Genomic DNA, 15,222 nt, shown 5'->3' with positions numbered 1-15,222 from the left:
CACATTTGTGTTGGAATTGAAAACAAAATTGAGAATGATGTAGCTGGTGTGCAGAAAGCAGACTTATGACACCACCATGATGTGGCCATTCGAGGAAGTGCTGCCTGGGGAATCTTAGCACTAAGGCTGCAATGAGCTGGATGGAACCACAGCAAAAGATCCGATGGGCATATGAAAGGAAGCTTCAAACGCATGCCCCATGATACATGAAGTGCTCTTTATTCTGGCCCAATAGAAGGTCTCCCTGCAAAACCAGACTTTGGTAAAGTCAATTTCACATGTGAGTTAGCCTCTGCAATCTTTTCCATATGTGAGTTAGGCTGGGCAGTCTTTTCCAGAGTTAAGGTTCAATTTTCAGGGTAAAAGCTTATAATTTTGAAATAATGACAATAACTTGAACCACCCTGCTTCTACCTTTGTGAATACCTGAGGTCCTAGGACCCAAGGGTAAAAATCATCTGTTTAACCATGAAAACCATCAGCAGCATGAGTAGAAGGAGAGGCAGGTCACGGACTCTCCTAGGGACGGGAGCTGCTTTTCAGGTCAGAGAAGTCCCAGCACTGAGCATGGGTCCTGTTACAAATGTGGTTAATTCACAGGTACTGAACTGAGCTGAGCCGGAGCTTGAGCTAAGGTCTTTTAATTAGAAATTCTTGCCTCTTTGCATGAAACCAGGGAAAATAACATAACTCAGCATGCAAGTTTGTTGTAAAAATTTCATTAGAAAGCACTTCATAAACTGCAAAAGACTACTCTGGAAATATCAGGGATGATGATGGGTAATGAATGGGCTGGTGATAAGTGTGATGACATTGAGCAAAACAATGATGATACTATTAAAAAGATTCTCATATCTGACTATGAGCCCCTAGACTGTGCTGAAGTTACTATTGTTTCCACAGTTGGGGCCCTACCAATAAGACACTGTACCAGGATACCATGTGTGGCAAGGACAGTGAAAAGGGGTACTTGTCTGCTGATACTAGTTTTCCTTTTGTGAATGAAGAGAAAACTACCACTTCCAGAACTGCTAATCAATGACATTTTGATTACCTCCCAATTTGTTTCTTCCATCCAAACTAGAAACGTTCTATATTTGTATGTTTTCTTTGAAAGAGGTAGACCCCCTTCTGGAAAAAGAAAATCTAGGTTGGGCAAGTTGCTTTAATCCAGTTGGTGCCAATGAGAAATGTCAAATGATTATGTTTACGGTCTTTGTACCAATTTGGCATGAATAAGTTTACATGTTAAGCCTGAGCTCTAGCAATTCATTAAACTAGGGAAAATTAAGATATTTTTCTTTTTCTTTTACGTCATGCCTCTGCTTCCCAACTCACACACATCATATAAACAACCATAAGGCATTTATCTCTTTATATGCCAATGCAAAAATTGAAAGAGAAAAATAATTTCCAGTAAAATATAATCTCATATTAACTCATTGTAGGGCTTTCAGACAGCTTTAAAGCAATACTAAGATAGATAAGACCAACATGTTATTCACTTTATTCAAGGGAGAGAAACAAAGGCCTTAGTATTTAATGTAACAACTTAAAATCAAGATGGTGTTAATTGGGAAAACAAAGGCTGAAGCCCTTATATTCTAAGAGTACTGTCAGCTCTCTTCTCAAGCATTTGGTTTCTTGCAAAACAGGAATCAAAGTTAAATAAAATCTGGTAGGAAAGGGCACATTAATACCAGGCATCCATTGATGGAATGAAACTTTGCACTCTTTAGAGGAAATATAATAAATTTTTTAAAAATTTACATTAGAATGTAAAGCCTATCTACTAAATGAAAAATAAAGGACCAAAGAGGGCTGGATGCTTCTCCAGACAAGTCCATGAAATCAATGTCAAGGTCATTGCTTTATGCCCAAATTGTAAGGACCCCATAGTGGGCAGTGAGGTATGTTCAGAAGCAGGAAGGGGCAGTTCCAAGATGGCAGAAGAATAGGACAGGGAGACCACTTTCTCGCCCACAAATCCACCAAAAGATCATTTGAATGCTGAACAACTTACACAAAACTTCTGAATGCTGGTGGAGGGCACCAGGTACCCAGAAAGGCAGCCCATTCTCTTCAAAAGGAGGTAGGACAAATATAAAAGACAAAAAGAGTTAGGGATGGAGACCCGCCCTGGGCAGGGAGTCATGAAGAAAGAGAAGTTTCCAAACAGTAGGAAACCCTCTCACAGGTGGGTTTGTGGGGAGTTTTGGAATCTCAGGGGGCACCATAACCAGGAGGAAAGAAAAAAAAACCCACAGAATAGTTGCCTAACTGCAACTGCCAGTGGAGAAGTAGCCCAGATGCTCACATCTGCCACCAGTGAGTGGAGGCTGGACAGGGAGGCATGGGCGGCATCATCGGTCCCTAGGGTGAGGACCAGGCCTGAATGCCCCGAGGACAATCTGAGGGAGCTAACCCAATCTGAGATAGTAGCCCAAACTGTGGGATCAGCAGAGAGGGAAAAAAAAAAAAAAGATAACTTTCCTGCAAAAGGATCTAACTTGCAGCCTGGCCCACTCACAGAACAAAGGATTGAGCCAATACCAAATGAGCTAGCTGGCTGCATACAGGCCCTTCCCCATGCCCCCCCCCCCCCCACCACTGGAGGCAGAGAGGCAAGCCTGCAACAGCTAGGGCCAGAAGGCAAGAGGCTGTGCCAATCTCGGCCCAAGAGACTGGCATCCTCCACCAAACTGTGAGCAGACTCCCCATTGCTTACCACGTCTTCCTGGGATCCTGGATGGTTGACTCTGCCAGGAGGGTTGCAGCCAGAGATCAGCCCCCCAGAGGAGACACACGGCACACCTGAGACGGTGCTCTCCCGGTGCACCTGGGAAACCAAGGAGCCAAGCTGGGGAGGTGATTAAGACACACGGCCCACCTGGGACAGTCCGCTCACCAAGCACCTGGTCGCCTGAGGTGCTCGGACCTGGAAAGGGCACAAAACGCATGCCCAATCAAGTCTGTGCCCTTGTGGGGTACCTGAGAACCTGAACCTGAATGACTTAGACCTGGGAAGTGCATGAAATTCAGGGCCCGCTTTGGATCATGCCCTGCAGAGCACCCTGGAGCCTGAGCAGTGTAGACCCAGAAAGCACACACCACTGTGAACTGGGGCAAACCCGGTGTGGTCCATACACTGCGAGCACTCCCCACACATGCCAGTGATATTCGTTTGCAGTGTTCCTGCAACTGAACAAGTGAGCCTAAATAAGTGACCACCTTTGCCTAAGTGACCACCTTCGCCCCCTTGTGTCAGGGCAGAATTAGACACCAAAGAGACTTGCAAACAGAGGAAGCCAAAATAAACAAAGAAGGGGTAACTGCTCTGGAAGTGACAGGTTCACCAGGTTAAAACCCTGTAGTTAACATTGACTAAGCATTGGAGGGGGCCTATAGACCTTGAGAACAAGTAAAAGCTGAAACAAGGAACTATCTGAAACTGAACTGACCTCATACTGCCCACAACAACTCCAGAGAAATTCCTAGGTATATTTTTACTATTATCACTTTTTAATTTTTTAAAGTTCTTTATTACTCCTTTAATTTTCACTTTTATAACCTGTTATTACCTTGCAAAAAAAAGACCCTATTTTAAAGCAAATTTCATAAATATTTTTTATAACTTTTGTGATTGATTTTATTTTGTATTTTTAATATTGAATTTTTGAGAGTCTAACCTCTACTCTAGATTTTTAGTCTTTGCTTTTTGGTATTATCAATTTTGTACCTTTAAGAAGCTAAATACCTTTCTGTATCCATTTTCACTAAGAGGTGTGATTACTGGTTTGATTGCTATCCTCTTTTGACTCTCTCTTTTCTCCCCCAGGTCACCTCTATCTCCTCCCTCCCCCTTCTCTACTTAACTGTGAATCTCTCAGGGTGTTCCAGACTGTGGAGAGCACTTAGGAAACTGATTACTGGCTAGATTGCTCTCTCCCCTTCTGACTCCCCCTCTTCTTCTCCTGGTCACCTCTATCTCCCTCCTCCCTCTTCTATTCTCCATGTAACTCTGTGAGCTTCTCTGGGTGTCCCTTGCTGTGGAGAGTTGTTTCACCATTAACCTAGATGTTTTATCATCTGTGCTGTATGGGTGGAGAAGTCTTGAGGCTACTGTAAGAATAAGACAGAAAGCCAGAGGCAGGAAGAAGGCTTAACTCCAAAACTAAAGAATATCAGAGAACTCCTGATTCCAGAGAACATTAATAGACAAGAGTTCATCCAAAAGCCTCCATACCTATACTGAAACCAAGCTCCACCCAAGAGCCAACAAGTTCCAGAGCAAGACATATCATGCTAATTCTCCAGCAAAGCAGGAACACAGCCCTGAGCATTAAAAGACAGGATGCCCAAAGCCATACCAAACCCATTGACACCCCAAAACTCACTACTGGACACTTCATTGCACTTCAGAGAGAAGAGATCCAGCTTCACCCACCAGAAGACAGAAGCAGGCTCCCCTAACAGGAAACCTCGACAAGCCACTAGTCCAACACCACCCACAGGGAGCAGGTGCCAAAATAAAGAGGAAACACAAGCTTCCAGCCTACAGAAAGGGCACCCCAAACACAGTAACCTAAACAAAATGGAAAGGCAGAGAAATATCCAGCAGGTAAAGGAACATGATAAATGCCCACCAAACCAAACAAAAGAGGAGGAGATGGGGAGTTTACCTGAGAAAGAATTCAGAATAATGATAGTAAAGATGATCCAAAATCTTGAAAACAAAATGGAGTTACAGATAAATAGACTAGAGACAAGGATTGAGAATATGCAAGAAAAGTTTAACAAGGACCTAGAATAAATAAAGAAGAGTCAATCAATAATGAATAATGCAATAACTGAGATCAAAAGTACTCTGGAAGGAACCAACAGTAGAATAACTGAGGCAGAAGATAGGATAAGTGAGGTGGAAGGTAGAATGGTGGAAATAAATGAAGCAGAGAGGACAAAAGAAAAAAGAATTAAAAGAAAAGAGGACCACCTTAGAGACCTCTGGGACAATGTTAAATGCCCCAACATTTGAATCATAGGAGTCCCAAAAGAAGAAGACAAAAAGAAAGGGCATGAGAAAATACTTGAGGAGATAATAGTAGAAAACTTCCCTAAAATGGGGAAGGAAATAGCCACCCAAGTCCAAGAAACCCAGAGAGTCCCAAACAGGATAGTTCAGTTCCATTGCTTAGTCGTGTCTGACTCTTCGCGACCCCATGAACTGCAGCACGCCAGGCCTCCCTGTCCATCACCAACTCCTGGAGTCCACCCAAACCCATGTCCATTGAATCAGTGATGCCATCCAACCATCTCATCCTCTGTCATCCCCTTCTCCTCCTGCCCTCGATCTTTCCCAGCATCAGGGTCTTTTCAAATGAGTAAGCTCTTCACATCAGGTGGCCAAAGTATTGGAGTTTCAGCTTCAACATCAGTCCTTCCAGTGAACACCCAGGACTGATCTCCTTTAGGATTGACTGGTTGGATCTCCTTGCAGTCCAAGGGACTCTCAAGAGTCTTCTCCAATGTCACAGTCAAAAGCATCAATTCTTCAGCTCTCAGCTTTCTTTATAGTCCAACTCTCACATCATACATGACCACTGGAAAAACCATAGCCTTGACTAGATGGACCTTTGTGGACAAAGTAATGTCTCTGCTTTTTAATATGCTGTCTAGGTTGCTCATAACTTTCCTTCCAAAGAGTAAGGTTCTTTTAATTTCATGGCTGCAATCACCATCTGCAGTGATTTTGGAGCCCAGAAAAATAAAGTCAGCCATTGTTTCCACTGTTTCCCCATCTATTTGTCACGAAGTGATGGGACCAGATGCCATGATCTTAGTTTTCTGAATGTTGAGCTTTAAGCCAACTTTTTCATTCTCCTCTTTCACTTTCATCAAGGCAAAACATGCCAAGACACATATTAAGCAAACTAATGAAGATCAAATACAAACAGGAAATATTAAAAGCAGCAAGGGAAAAGCAACAAATAACACACAAGGGGATCCCCATAAGGATAACAGCTGATATTTCAACAGAAACTCTTCAGGCTAGAAGGAATGGCAGGACATACTTAAAATGATGAACGAGAAAAACCTACAGCCCAGATTATTATACCCAGCAAGGATCTCATTCAAATATGAAGGAGAAATAAAAAAACTTTACAGACAAGCAAAAGTTGAGAGAATTTAGCACCACCAAACCAATTCTTCAACAAATGCTAAAGGATCTTCTCTAGACAGGAAACACAGAAAAGGTTTACAAACTTGAACTCAAAACAACAGAGTAAATGGCAATGTGACTGAACTTATCAATAATTACCTTAAATGTAAATGGGTTGAATCCTCCAACCAAAAGCCAAAGACTGAATGAATGGATAAAAAAACAAGACCTTTATGTGTGCTGTCTACAAGAAACCCACCTCAAACCAAGGGACACATACAGACCAAAAGTGAAGGGATGGAAAAAGATATTTCATGAGAATGGAGACCAAAAGAAAGCAGGAGTAATACTCATATCAGATAAAACAGACTTTGAAATAAAGGCTGTGAAATGAGACAAAGAAGGATCAATCCAAGAAGAAGATATAACAATTATGAATATATATGCACCCAACATAGGAGCGCCTCAATATGTAAGGCAAATGCTAATAGTATGAATGGGGAAATTAACAGTAACATGATAATAGTAGGAGACTTTAATACCCCACTCACACCTATGGATAGATCAACCAACATAGATCAACTATGGATAGATCAAACAGTATATTAACAAGGAAACACAAATTTAAATGATACAATGGACCAGTTAGACCCAATTGATATCTATAGGACATTTCACCCCAAAATAATGAATTTCACCTTTTTCTCAAGTGCACACGGAACATTCTCCAGGATAGATCACATCCTGGGCCATAAATCTAGCCTTGGTAAATTAAGAGAAAAAAAAATTGAAATCATTTCAAGCATCTTTTCTGATCACAATGCGGTAAGATTAGATGTCAACTACATGATAAAAACTATTAAAAATATAAACATATGAAGGCTAAATAACACACTTCTGAATAACTAACAAATCATGGAAGAAATAAAAAAGGAAATCAAAATATGCATAGAAACAAATGAAAATGAAAACACGACAATCCAGTAAAAGCAGTGCTAAGGGGAAGGTTCTTAGCATTACAAGCTTACGTCAAGAAACAAGAGAAGAATCAAATAAATAACCTAACTTTACCCCTAAAGCAACTAGAAAAAGAAGAAATGAAGAACCTCAGGGTTAGTAGAAGGAAAGAAATCATGAAAAGTAGGGCAGGAAAAAATGAAAAAGAAACAAAGGAGACTATAGCAAAAATCAACAAAACTAAAAGCTGGTTCTTTGAGAAGATAAATAAAATAGACAAACCATTAGCCAGATTCATCAAGAAAAAAAGGGAGAAGAATCAAATCGACAAAATTAGAAATGAAAATGGAGAAATCACAACAGACAACACAGAAATACAAAGGCTCATAAGAGACTACTATAAGCAACTATATGCCAATAAAATGGACAACTTGGAAGAAATGGATGAATTCTTAGGAAAGTATAACCTTCCAAAACTGAACCAGGAGGAAAGAGAAAATCTTAACAGACCCATCACAAGCATGGAAATAGAAACTGTAATCAAAAATCTTCTAGCAAACAAAAGCCCAGGACCAGATGGCTTCACAGGTGAATTCTACCAAAAATTTAGAGAAGAGCTAACACCTATCCTACTCAAACTCTTCCAGAAAATTGCAGAAGGCAAACTTCCAAACTCATTCTATGAGGCCACCATCACCCTAATTCCAAAACCAGACAAAGATGCCACCAAAAAGGAAAACTACAGACCAATGCCACTGATGAACATAGATGCAAAAATTCTCAACAAAATTCTAGCAAACAGAATCCAACAACATATTAAAAAGATCATAATCATGACCTAGTGGGCTTTATCCCAGGGATGCAAGGATTCTTTAATATTCACAAATCAATCAGTGTGATATACCACATTAACAAATTGAAGGATAAAAACCATATGATTATCTCAATAGATGCAGAGAAAGCCTTTGACAACATTCAGCACACATTTATGATAAAAAACTCTCCAGAAAGCAGGCACAGATGAAACATACTCAACATAATAAAAGCCATATATGATAAACCCACAGCAAACATTATCCTCAATGGCAAAAAATTGAAAGCATTTTCCCTAAAGTCAGGAATAAGACAAGGGTGCCCACTCTCACCATTACTATTCAACATAGTTTTGAAAGTTTTAGCCACAACAATCAGAGAAGAAAAAGAAACAAAAGTAATTGAGATTAGAAAAGAAGTAAAATTCCAATTGTTTGCAGATGACATGATCCTCTACATAAAAAAGCCCTAAAGACACCATTAGAAAATTACTAGAGCTAATCAATGAATGTAGTAAAGTGCAGGATATAAAACTAATATACAGAAATCCCTTGCATTCCTATAGACTAACAATGAGAAAACAGAAAGAGAAATTAAGGAAACAATTCCATTCACCATTGTGACAAAAAGAATAAAATACTTAGGAATAAATCTACCTAAAGAAACAAAAGACCTATATATATAAAACTATAAAACACTGATGTAAGAAATCAAAGATGGCACAATTAGATGGAGAAATATACCATGTTCGTGGATCAGAAGAATAAATATAGTGAAAATGAGTATACTACCCAAAGCAATCTATAGATTCAATGAAATCCCTATCAAGCTACCAATGGCATTTTTCACAGGACTACAACAAATAATTTCACAATTTGTATGGAAATACAAAAAACCTTGAATAGCCAAAGCAATCTTGAGAAAGAAGAATGGAGCTGGAGGAATCAACCTGCCAGACTTCAGACTATACTACAAAGCTACAATTAGCAAGACAGTATGGTACTGGCACAAAGACAGAAATATAGATCAATGGAACAAAATAGAAAGCTCAAGAAAAATCCATGCACCTGTGGACACCTTATCTTTGACAAAGGAGGCAAAAATATACTATGGAGAAAAGACAATCTCTTTAACAAGTGGTGCTGGGAAAGTTGGTCAGCCACTTGTAAAAGAATAAAACTAGAAAACTTTCTAACACCATACACAAAAGTAAACTCAAATGGATTAAAGATCTAAATGTAAGACCAGAAACTATCAAACTCCTAGAGAAAAACATAGGCATAACACTCTGACATAAATCACAGCAAAATCCTCTATGACCAACCTCCCAGAGTAATGAAAATAAAAGCAAAAATAAACAAATGGAACATAATTAAACTTAAAAGCTTTTGCACAACGAAGGAAACTATAAACAAGGTGAAAAGACAGCCTTCAAAGTGGGAGAAAATAATAGCAGGCAAAGCAACTGACAAAGAATTAATCTCAAAAATATACAAACAGCTCATGCAGCTCAATGCCAGAAAAGTAAATGACCCAATGGAAAAATGGGTCAAAGAACTAAATAGACATTTCTCTAAAGAAGACATACAGATGGCTAACAAACACATGAAAAGATTCTCAACATCATTCATTATCAGAGAAATGCAAATCAAAACCACAATGAGGTAACATCGCATGCTGGTCAGAATGGCTGCTCTCAAAAAGTCTACAAATAATAAATGCTGGAGAGGGTGTTGAGAAAAGAGAACCCTCTTACAATGTTGGTGGGAATGCAAACTAGTACAGCCACTATGGAGAACAGTGTGGAGATTCCTTTAAAAACTGAAAATAGATCTGCCATATGACCCAGCAATCCCACTGCTGTGCATTCCAACTGAGGAAACCAGAATTGAAAGAGACACATGTATCCCAATGTTAATCACAGCACTGTTTACAGTAGCCAGGACACAGAAGCAACCTTGATGTCCATCAGCAGGTGAATGGTAGGAAAGTTGTGGTACATATACACAATAGAATATTGCTCAGCTATTAAAAAGAACGCATTTGAATCAGTCCTAATGAGGTGGATGAAACTGGAGCCTATTATACAGAGTGAAGTAAGTCAGAAAGAAAAACACCAATACAGTATATTAATGCATGTATATGGAATTTAGAAAGATGATAATTATGACTGTATATGTGAAACAGCAAAAGAGACACAGATATGAAGAATAGACATTTGGACTCTGTGGGAGAAGGCGAGGGTGGGATGATTTGAGAGAATAGTATTGAAACATGCATATTGCCATATGTGAAATAGATGACCAGTCCAAGTTCAATGCATGAAACAGGGCACTCAAAGCTGGTGCACTGAGACAACCCAGAGGGATGGGATGGGGAGGGAGGTGGGAGGGGGGGTTGAGGGTGGGGGACACATGTACACCTGTGTCTGATTCATGTCAATATATGGCAAAAACCACCACAATATTGTAAAGTAATTAGCCTCCAATTAAAATAAATAAACTTTTTTTTTTTTTTTTTTAAAGAAGCAGGAGAGCCCTGGGAAAGCTCTTAGACTCTCCAGTCACAGAGATGGGTCTGATTCAACCACAGGCAAGTTTTGTATCCTTGTTAGTCTCAATAGGTAATAGTGTGTCTACATATGTGGCCCAAAGGAAGTTATCATTGTTAAATATCAGTTATCGTTTTTAAAGGGAAAAGACATTTGACTAGAAGGCTGGAACTTGTGTTCCCATCTGACAAACTAGCTGTGTTGTTTGGAGCAACTGAATTAAACTTTGTGGGCCTCAGTTTTCCTAGTTGCAAGGTTTAGGTTAGTACTTTCTGTGTCATTTAGGACTTTTGCAGTTGTAAGTGGCATGAAGATCAACCAAAATCTCTCCAAATGAGAGAATATTTATTTCCACATATTCTGGAAAAGTCTAAGTGCTCACTGAGGCATGAGGAAATTTAGATCTCAAGTAATGACATCACGACCTGGTTTCTGTCTCTGTTCATCCTCTCACTGTACAAGTTCAGAAAGTCAACTCAGTACAAGAGCTGCAGCAGCATGAAAATACTTGATAGAGCAGCATGAAGATTAAATGAGTTGAGATTCATAAGTGCTTAAAACTCTTCCTGAATACGTAGTCTGTGCTCATTGAGGGGGAACCAGTAGTATTATCTGGCCTGAGGCATCCCAGAGACAAGTTGATGAAAGCAGCTCTAGAACTTAGCTCTTTACAGATTCATGTCTAATGGGGTAGAATGGCCACTTCTGGTCCCAGAAATCTGAGCACATTTTTATGACATCTCCAGCCTCTGAAGAAATTTTTTCTTTTTTATTATAAAATTATACCATAATTTAACCACAAAATTGTACTACAAAAAAAATGAAACAAAGTTATTTTTTAAATTGTAAATACATGTACCACGGCTTCTTTATCTATTCATCATGGCAGTTGTTTTAAATTTTTATTTATTTATCTGACTGCACCAGGTCTTATCTGTGGCATGTGGGATCTTTAGTTGTGGTATGTGGGATCTGGTTCCCTGACCAGGGATCGAACCCAAGCCCCCTGCATTGGGAACTTGTAGTTTTAGCAACAGGCCACTAGGGAAGTCCCTGAAGGAATTTATACATATCCCTAAATATTAGATTTTGATTGGTCAGACCTGAGTCAGAAAGAAATCTGTAGTAGACACTGTTGATCACTTATATAGCACACATCTGGCCCCTTCCTCCCTGTTGAAAGAACTCTGAGTCTGATCAAATGTCCACCTCCCCTGCAATAATACCTCAATCTAAGCCAATCATGATGATCTCATTCTTCCTACCAGACATTGGTTAACACATGAGTATATGACCTAAGTTCAGTCAGTGGTATATGAAGTCAGTTCTGCTGAAGACGTTCTGAAAAGCTTTCAGAATACTATAGTTTCACATAGCTGTGTAGTCTCAGATTTGTTAACCATGTTGAGTGATAGGAAAAAGACTTAACTAGAAGATATGAACTGACTCTAATTCAGGAAAAATGGATCTGAATAGAGAATCATCTTCTTCCTGAGCTTTTTGTATCCTTCTAGACTAAGAGGTACAAAAGTGAGTTGTGGGCTCTGAGAAAAGAGAACAAATTTACAGAAAATCACAGCTGGCCAGGAGTATCATAAAACATCAGCCAGAGATTTATTGGACTGTTTCAGGTAATGTCATAGGTTAAAAGGTTTTAGCTTAGTATTGAGAACCAGATTTTATAAGAAGCATACTCCATAATCTAGTTAAGATGGGGTATACATTATTGTAAGAAGTAGAAGATTATACATTTAAAAAGGAATTGAATATGTTAACTACTTTGCCAAGTTATCCTTTGAAAGCAAAATAACTAATTAAGATTATTGTAAGCTCTTAGTCACACAGATGTAATGGCTTGTCCCTAGGATATTTGTGAAATAGATGTGTAAAAGAACTAGAAGTGGCCTACCCCTGTGATATTTAAAAAGCACTCAGTAAATAATTGGCTTATTCTAGATTTTCTTCTTTCCATAAAACAGTTAATGGCAGTTTGTTACAGTTTCTTCTGAATGAGCTTTAGGTGGCCGATGGTTGTAAAGAATCTGCCTGCCAGTGGAGGAGACATAGGAGATGCGGGTTGAATCCCTGGATTGGGAAGATCCCCTGCAGGAGGGCATGGGAACCCACTCCAGTATTCTTGCCTGGAGAATTCGATGGACAGAGGAGCCTGCCAGGTTAAGTCCATAGTGTCTCAAAGAGTCAGTCACCAATGAAGTGACTTAGCATGCATGCACATGAGCGATCTCTCAGTTCAGTTCAGTTCAGTCACTCAGTCGTGTCCGACTCTTTGTGACCCCATGAAACGCAGCATGCCAGGCCTTCCTGTCCATCACCAACTCCCGGAGTTTACTCAAACTCATGTCCATCAAGTCAATGATGCCATCCAATCATCTCATCTTCTGTCGACCCCTTCTCCTCCTGCCCCCAATCCCTCCCAGCATCAGGGTCTTTTCCACTGAGTCAACTCTTCGAATGAGGTGGCCAAAGTACTGGAGTTTCAGCTTCAGCATCAGTCCTTCCAATGAACACCCAGGACTGATCTCCTTTAGGATGGACTGGTTGGATCTCCTTGCAGTCCAAGGGACTTTCAAGAGTCTTCTCCAACAACATGGTTCAAAAGCATCAGTTCTTCAGTACTCAGCTTTCTTCACAGTCCAACTCTCACATCCATACATGACCACTGGAAAAACCATAGCCTTGACTAGATCTCTAAACGTGTGTAATACTGGGGGACAGTGGTCTGGGGGCTTGAGTCTGTAGGCACTACAGGCAGACATTAGATCCTCAAAAACAAAACTCATCAGTGTCATGGATAAAAACTTCAGCTCAACCGCCCCCTCCATAACAAAGGAATTACTTACCTGGCATTTGTGAGAAAGAAATGCATCATGTGAGAAGTGACCGAAGTTGTAAGGTTGTAAGACCTAAGATTTTTAACATCACGCACATGCACACTTGCCCACTCAAATGCCCATGTAAAGGACAGCATTGAAAAAAAAAAAAAAGAAGTCCTGCATAAGATTGAATTATTATTCATAGAAATATCTATAGTAAGTATAGAATTTCTTATCCTCTACCGTCAGGCATTAATTTGGTTGTTTTTCTTCCTTGATTTTCAGACTCCAGTTTCAAATCACTACTGGAGCTGCCACTTCACTGCATCAAAACCCTGATACATAAAGCCTGAGTTGTTTGGAAAATGTCTAGCATGAATCGTGTCAAGCCACTGTCTTTTACGCATTTAGCTTTTTAATTGACTTTGCATGCATCAGCTCTGCCTTCCAGTAAGCAGACACAGTTCCCAGGGATTGTCAAAAGACGCCTGTTTCCAGAGCAGATCTAATCCAGTTGGTGCCATTGAAAAACCTTAAATGGCAGCTTTCAGCTTATTTGCAAAAACCCTCTTGGTTCAGGTTACATTTTAATCCCAGTTGCTACATCAGCTTTATGGAAGTAGAGGTGGGGGTGGACTTGGGGGCGGTGGCGGGGGGGGGGGGGGGGGAGGCGGGGTTGTTTTTGGCTAAGCTTGAGTGTTTCTCTTCTGTTATGTAAATTATTAACTCAGGCAGAATCCTATAATGGGGGGAGGGGAGTAGAATCTATGTCTGGTGGGCTTGCCAGATTTGGCCCCAAACTCCTCACCGCTTATTCCTGAAAAGTGACTGGAGTATACATATAGATTTAAAGCTCACCACTCTTTAATGAACAGAGAAGGCTGCAGCCTGCAATAGAGAAACAAGTTTATTTATACGTCTTTTTCCAACATTGCCAGGGAAATTTCCATCCTTCAGATACATGTATGGTTTTCCCTGATGGCTCAGAGGGTAAAGAACCCGTCCACTAATGCAGGAGACACAGGAGACACAGGTTCAAACCCTTGGTCAGGAAGAATGCCCTGGAGGAAGAAATGGCAACCCACTCCAGTAATCTTGCCTGGAGAATCCCATGGACAGGGGAGCCTGGCAGGCTATGGTCTAGAGTAGGACACGACTGAGTGACAAAACTTGCACAGATAAGTGTACAGATCTCCATGGCCCAAGGCAAAATTATCATATAGTGGTGACATTGAAGCCTTAAGTGACTTTCCCAAGTAAACCACTTAGCTTTGCCACATTTTTTGTATTCACACTCACACTGAGCTTGTTATCCTCGGATAAAATCTCATTCAGATTCTCAGTTCCCTGTCCTGTCATATGCTCTGTGGGTATGTATTTGTCTGGTTGCACATTTAAGAAAATCATACCAATTGTCTTGAGTTTGGTTCCAATTCATTTTCTACATAGCATGTGATCAGTCCTTTTTTGCCTCTGGATATGAATAAGGGGTAGGTGAAGCCATGCAGGGTATGTACCATGTTCTGTAAATAGTACCTCGTTTAATACTCACCATAACTCAGGGAGTGGTGGCTGTTATTAGCCTCATTTTACAGATGAGTAAACCTGAGACTCAGGTTGTATAAGAGATGCTGTCAGCATCTTGCATCTAAAGAATGACTTGGCTGGGACTGGGACACAGCTTGCCTCCTCCCTCAGACCACATTGCTTTAGAGTCAGACCTTTCATTGATCCATGGCTAGAATAGAGCATGGCCAATTGTTGTTTACTTTTGCTGCCTCACTGCCCTCTGTGTCTGTATTCAACCTAGGCCTGACTCACACAGGACACTCATTGGGAAATTTAAAGTTCAGTTACAAAAATCGGTTACTCTCATGTCTTAGTTAGATTCCACTCTTACAGGGAAT

At 40.2% G+C, this 15,222-nt stretch overlaps 1 pseudogene; it reads right to left on the bottom strand.

The window, feature by feature from the left end:
- LOC122708072 overlaps positions 1-2,960 on the bottom strand; it is a 79,359-nt pseudogene extending 76,399 nt beyond the window's left edge.
- Between the last annotated feature and the right edge of the window lie 12,262 nt (positions 2,961-15,222).

The sequence above is a fragment of the Cervus elaphus genome, chromosome 14 (genome assembly GCF_910594005.1).
Source record: "Cervus elaphus chromosome 14, mCerEla1.1, whole genome shotgun sequence".
NCBI lineage: Eukaryota > Metazoa > Chordata > Mammalia > Artiodactyla > Cervidae > Cervus > Cervus elaphus.
Note: the sequence above shows the minus strand (reverse complement) of the source record. Positions and strands in the feature narration are given on the sequence as shown.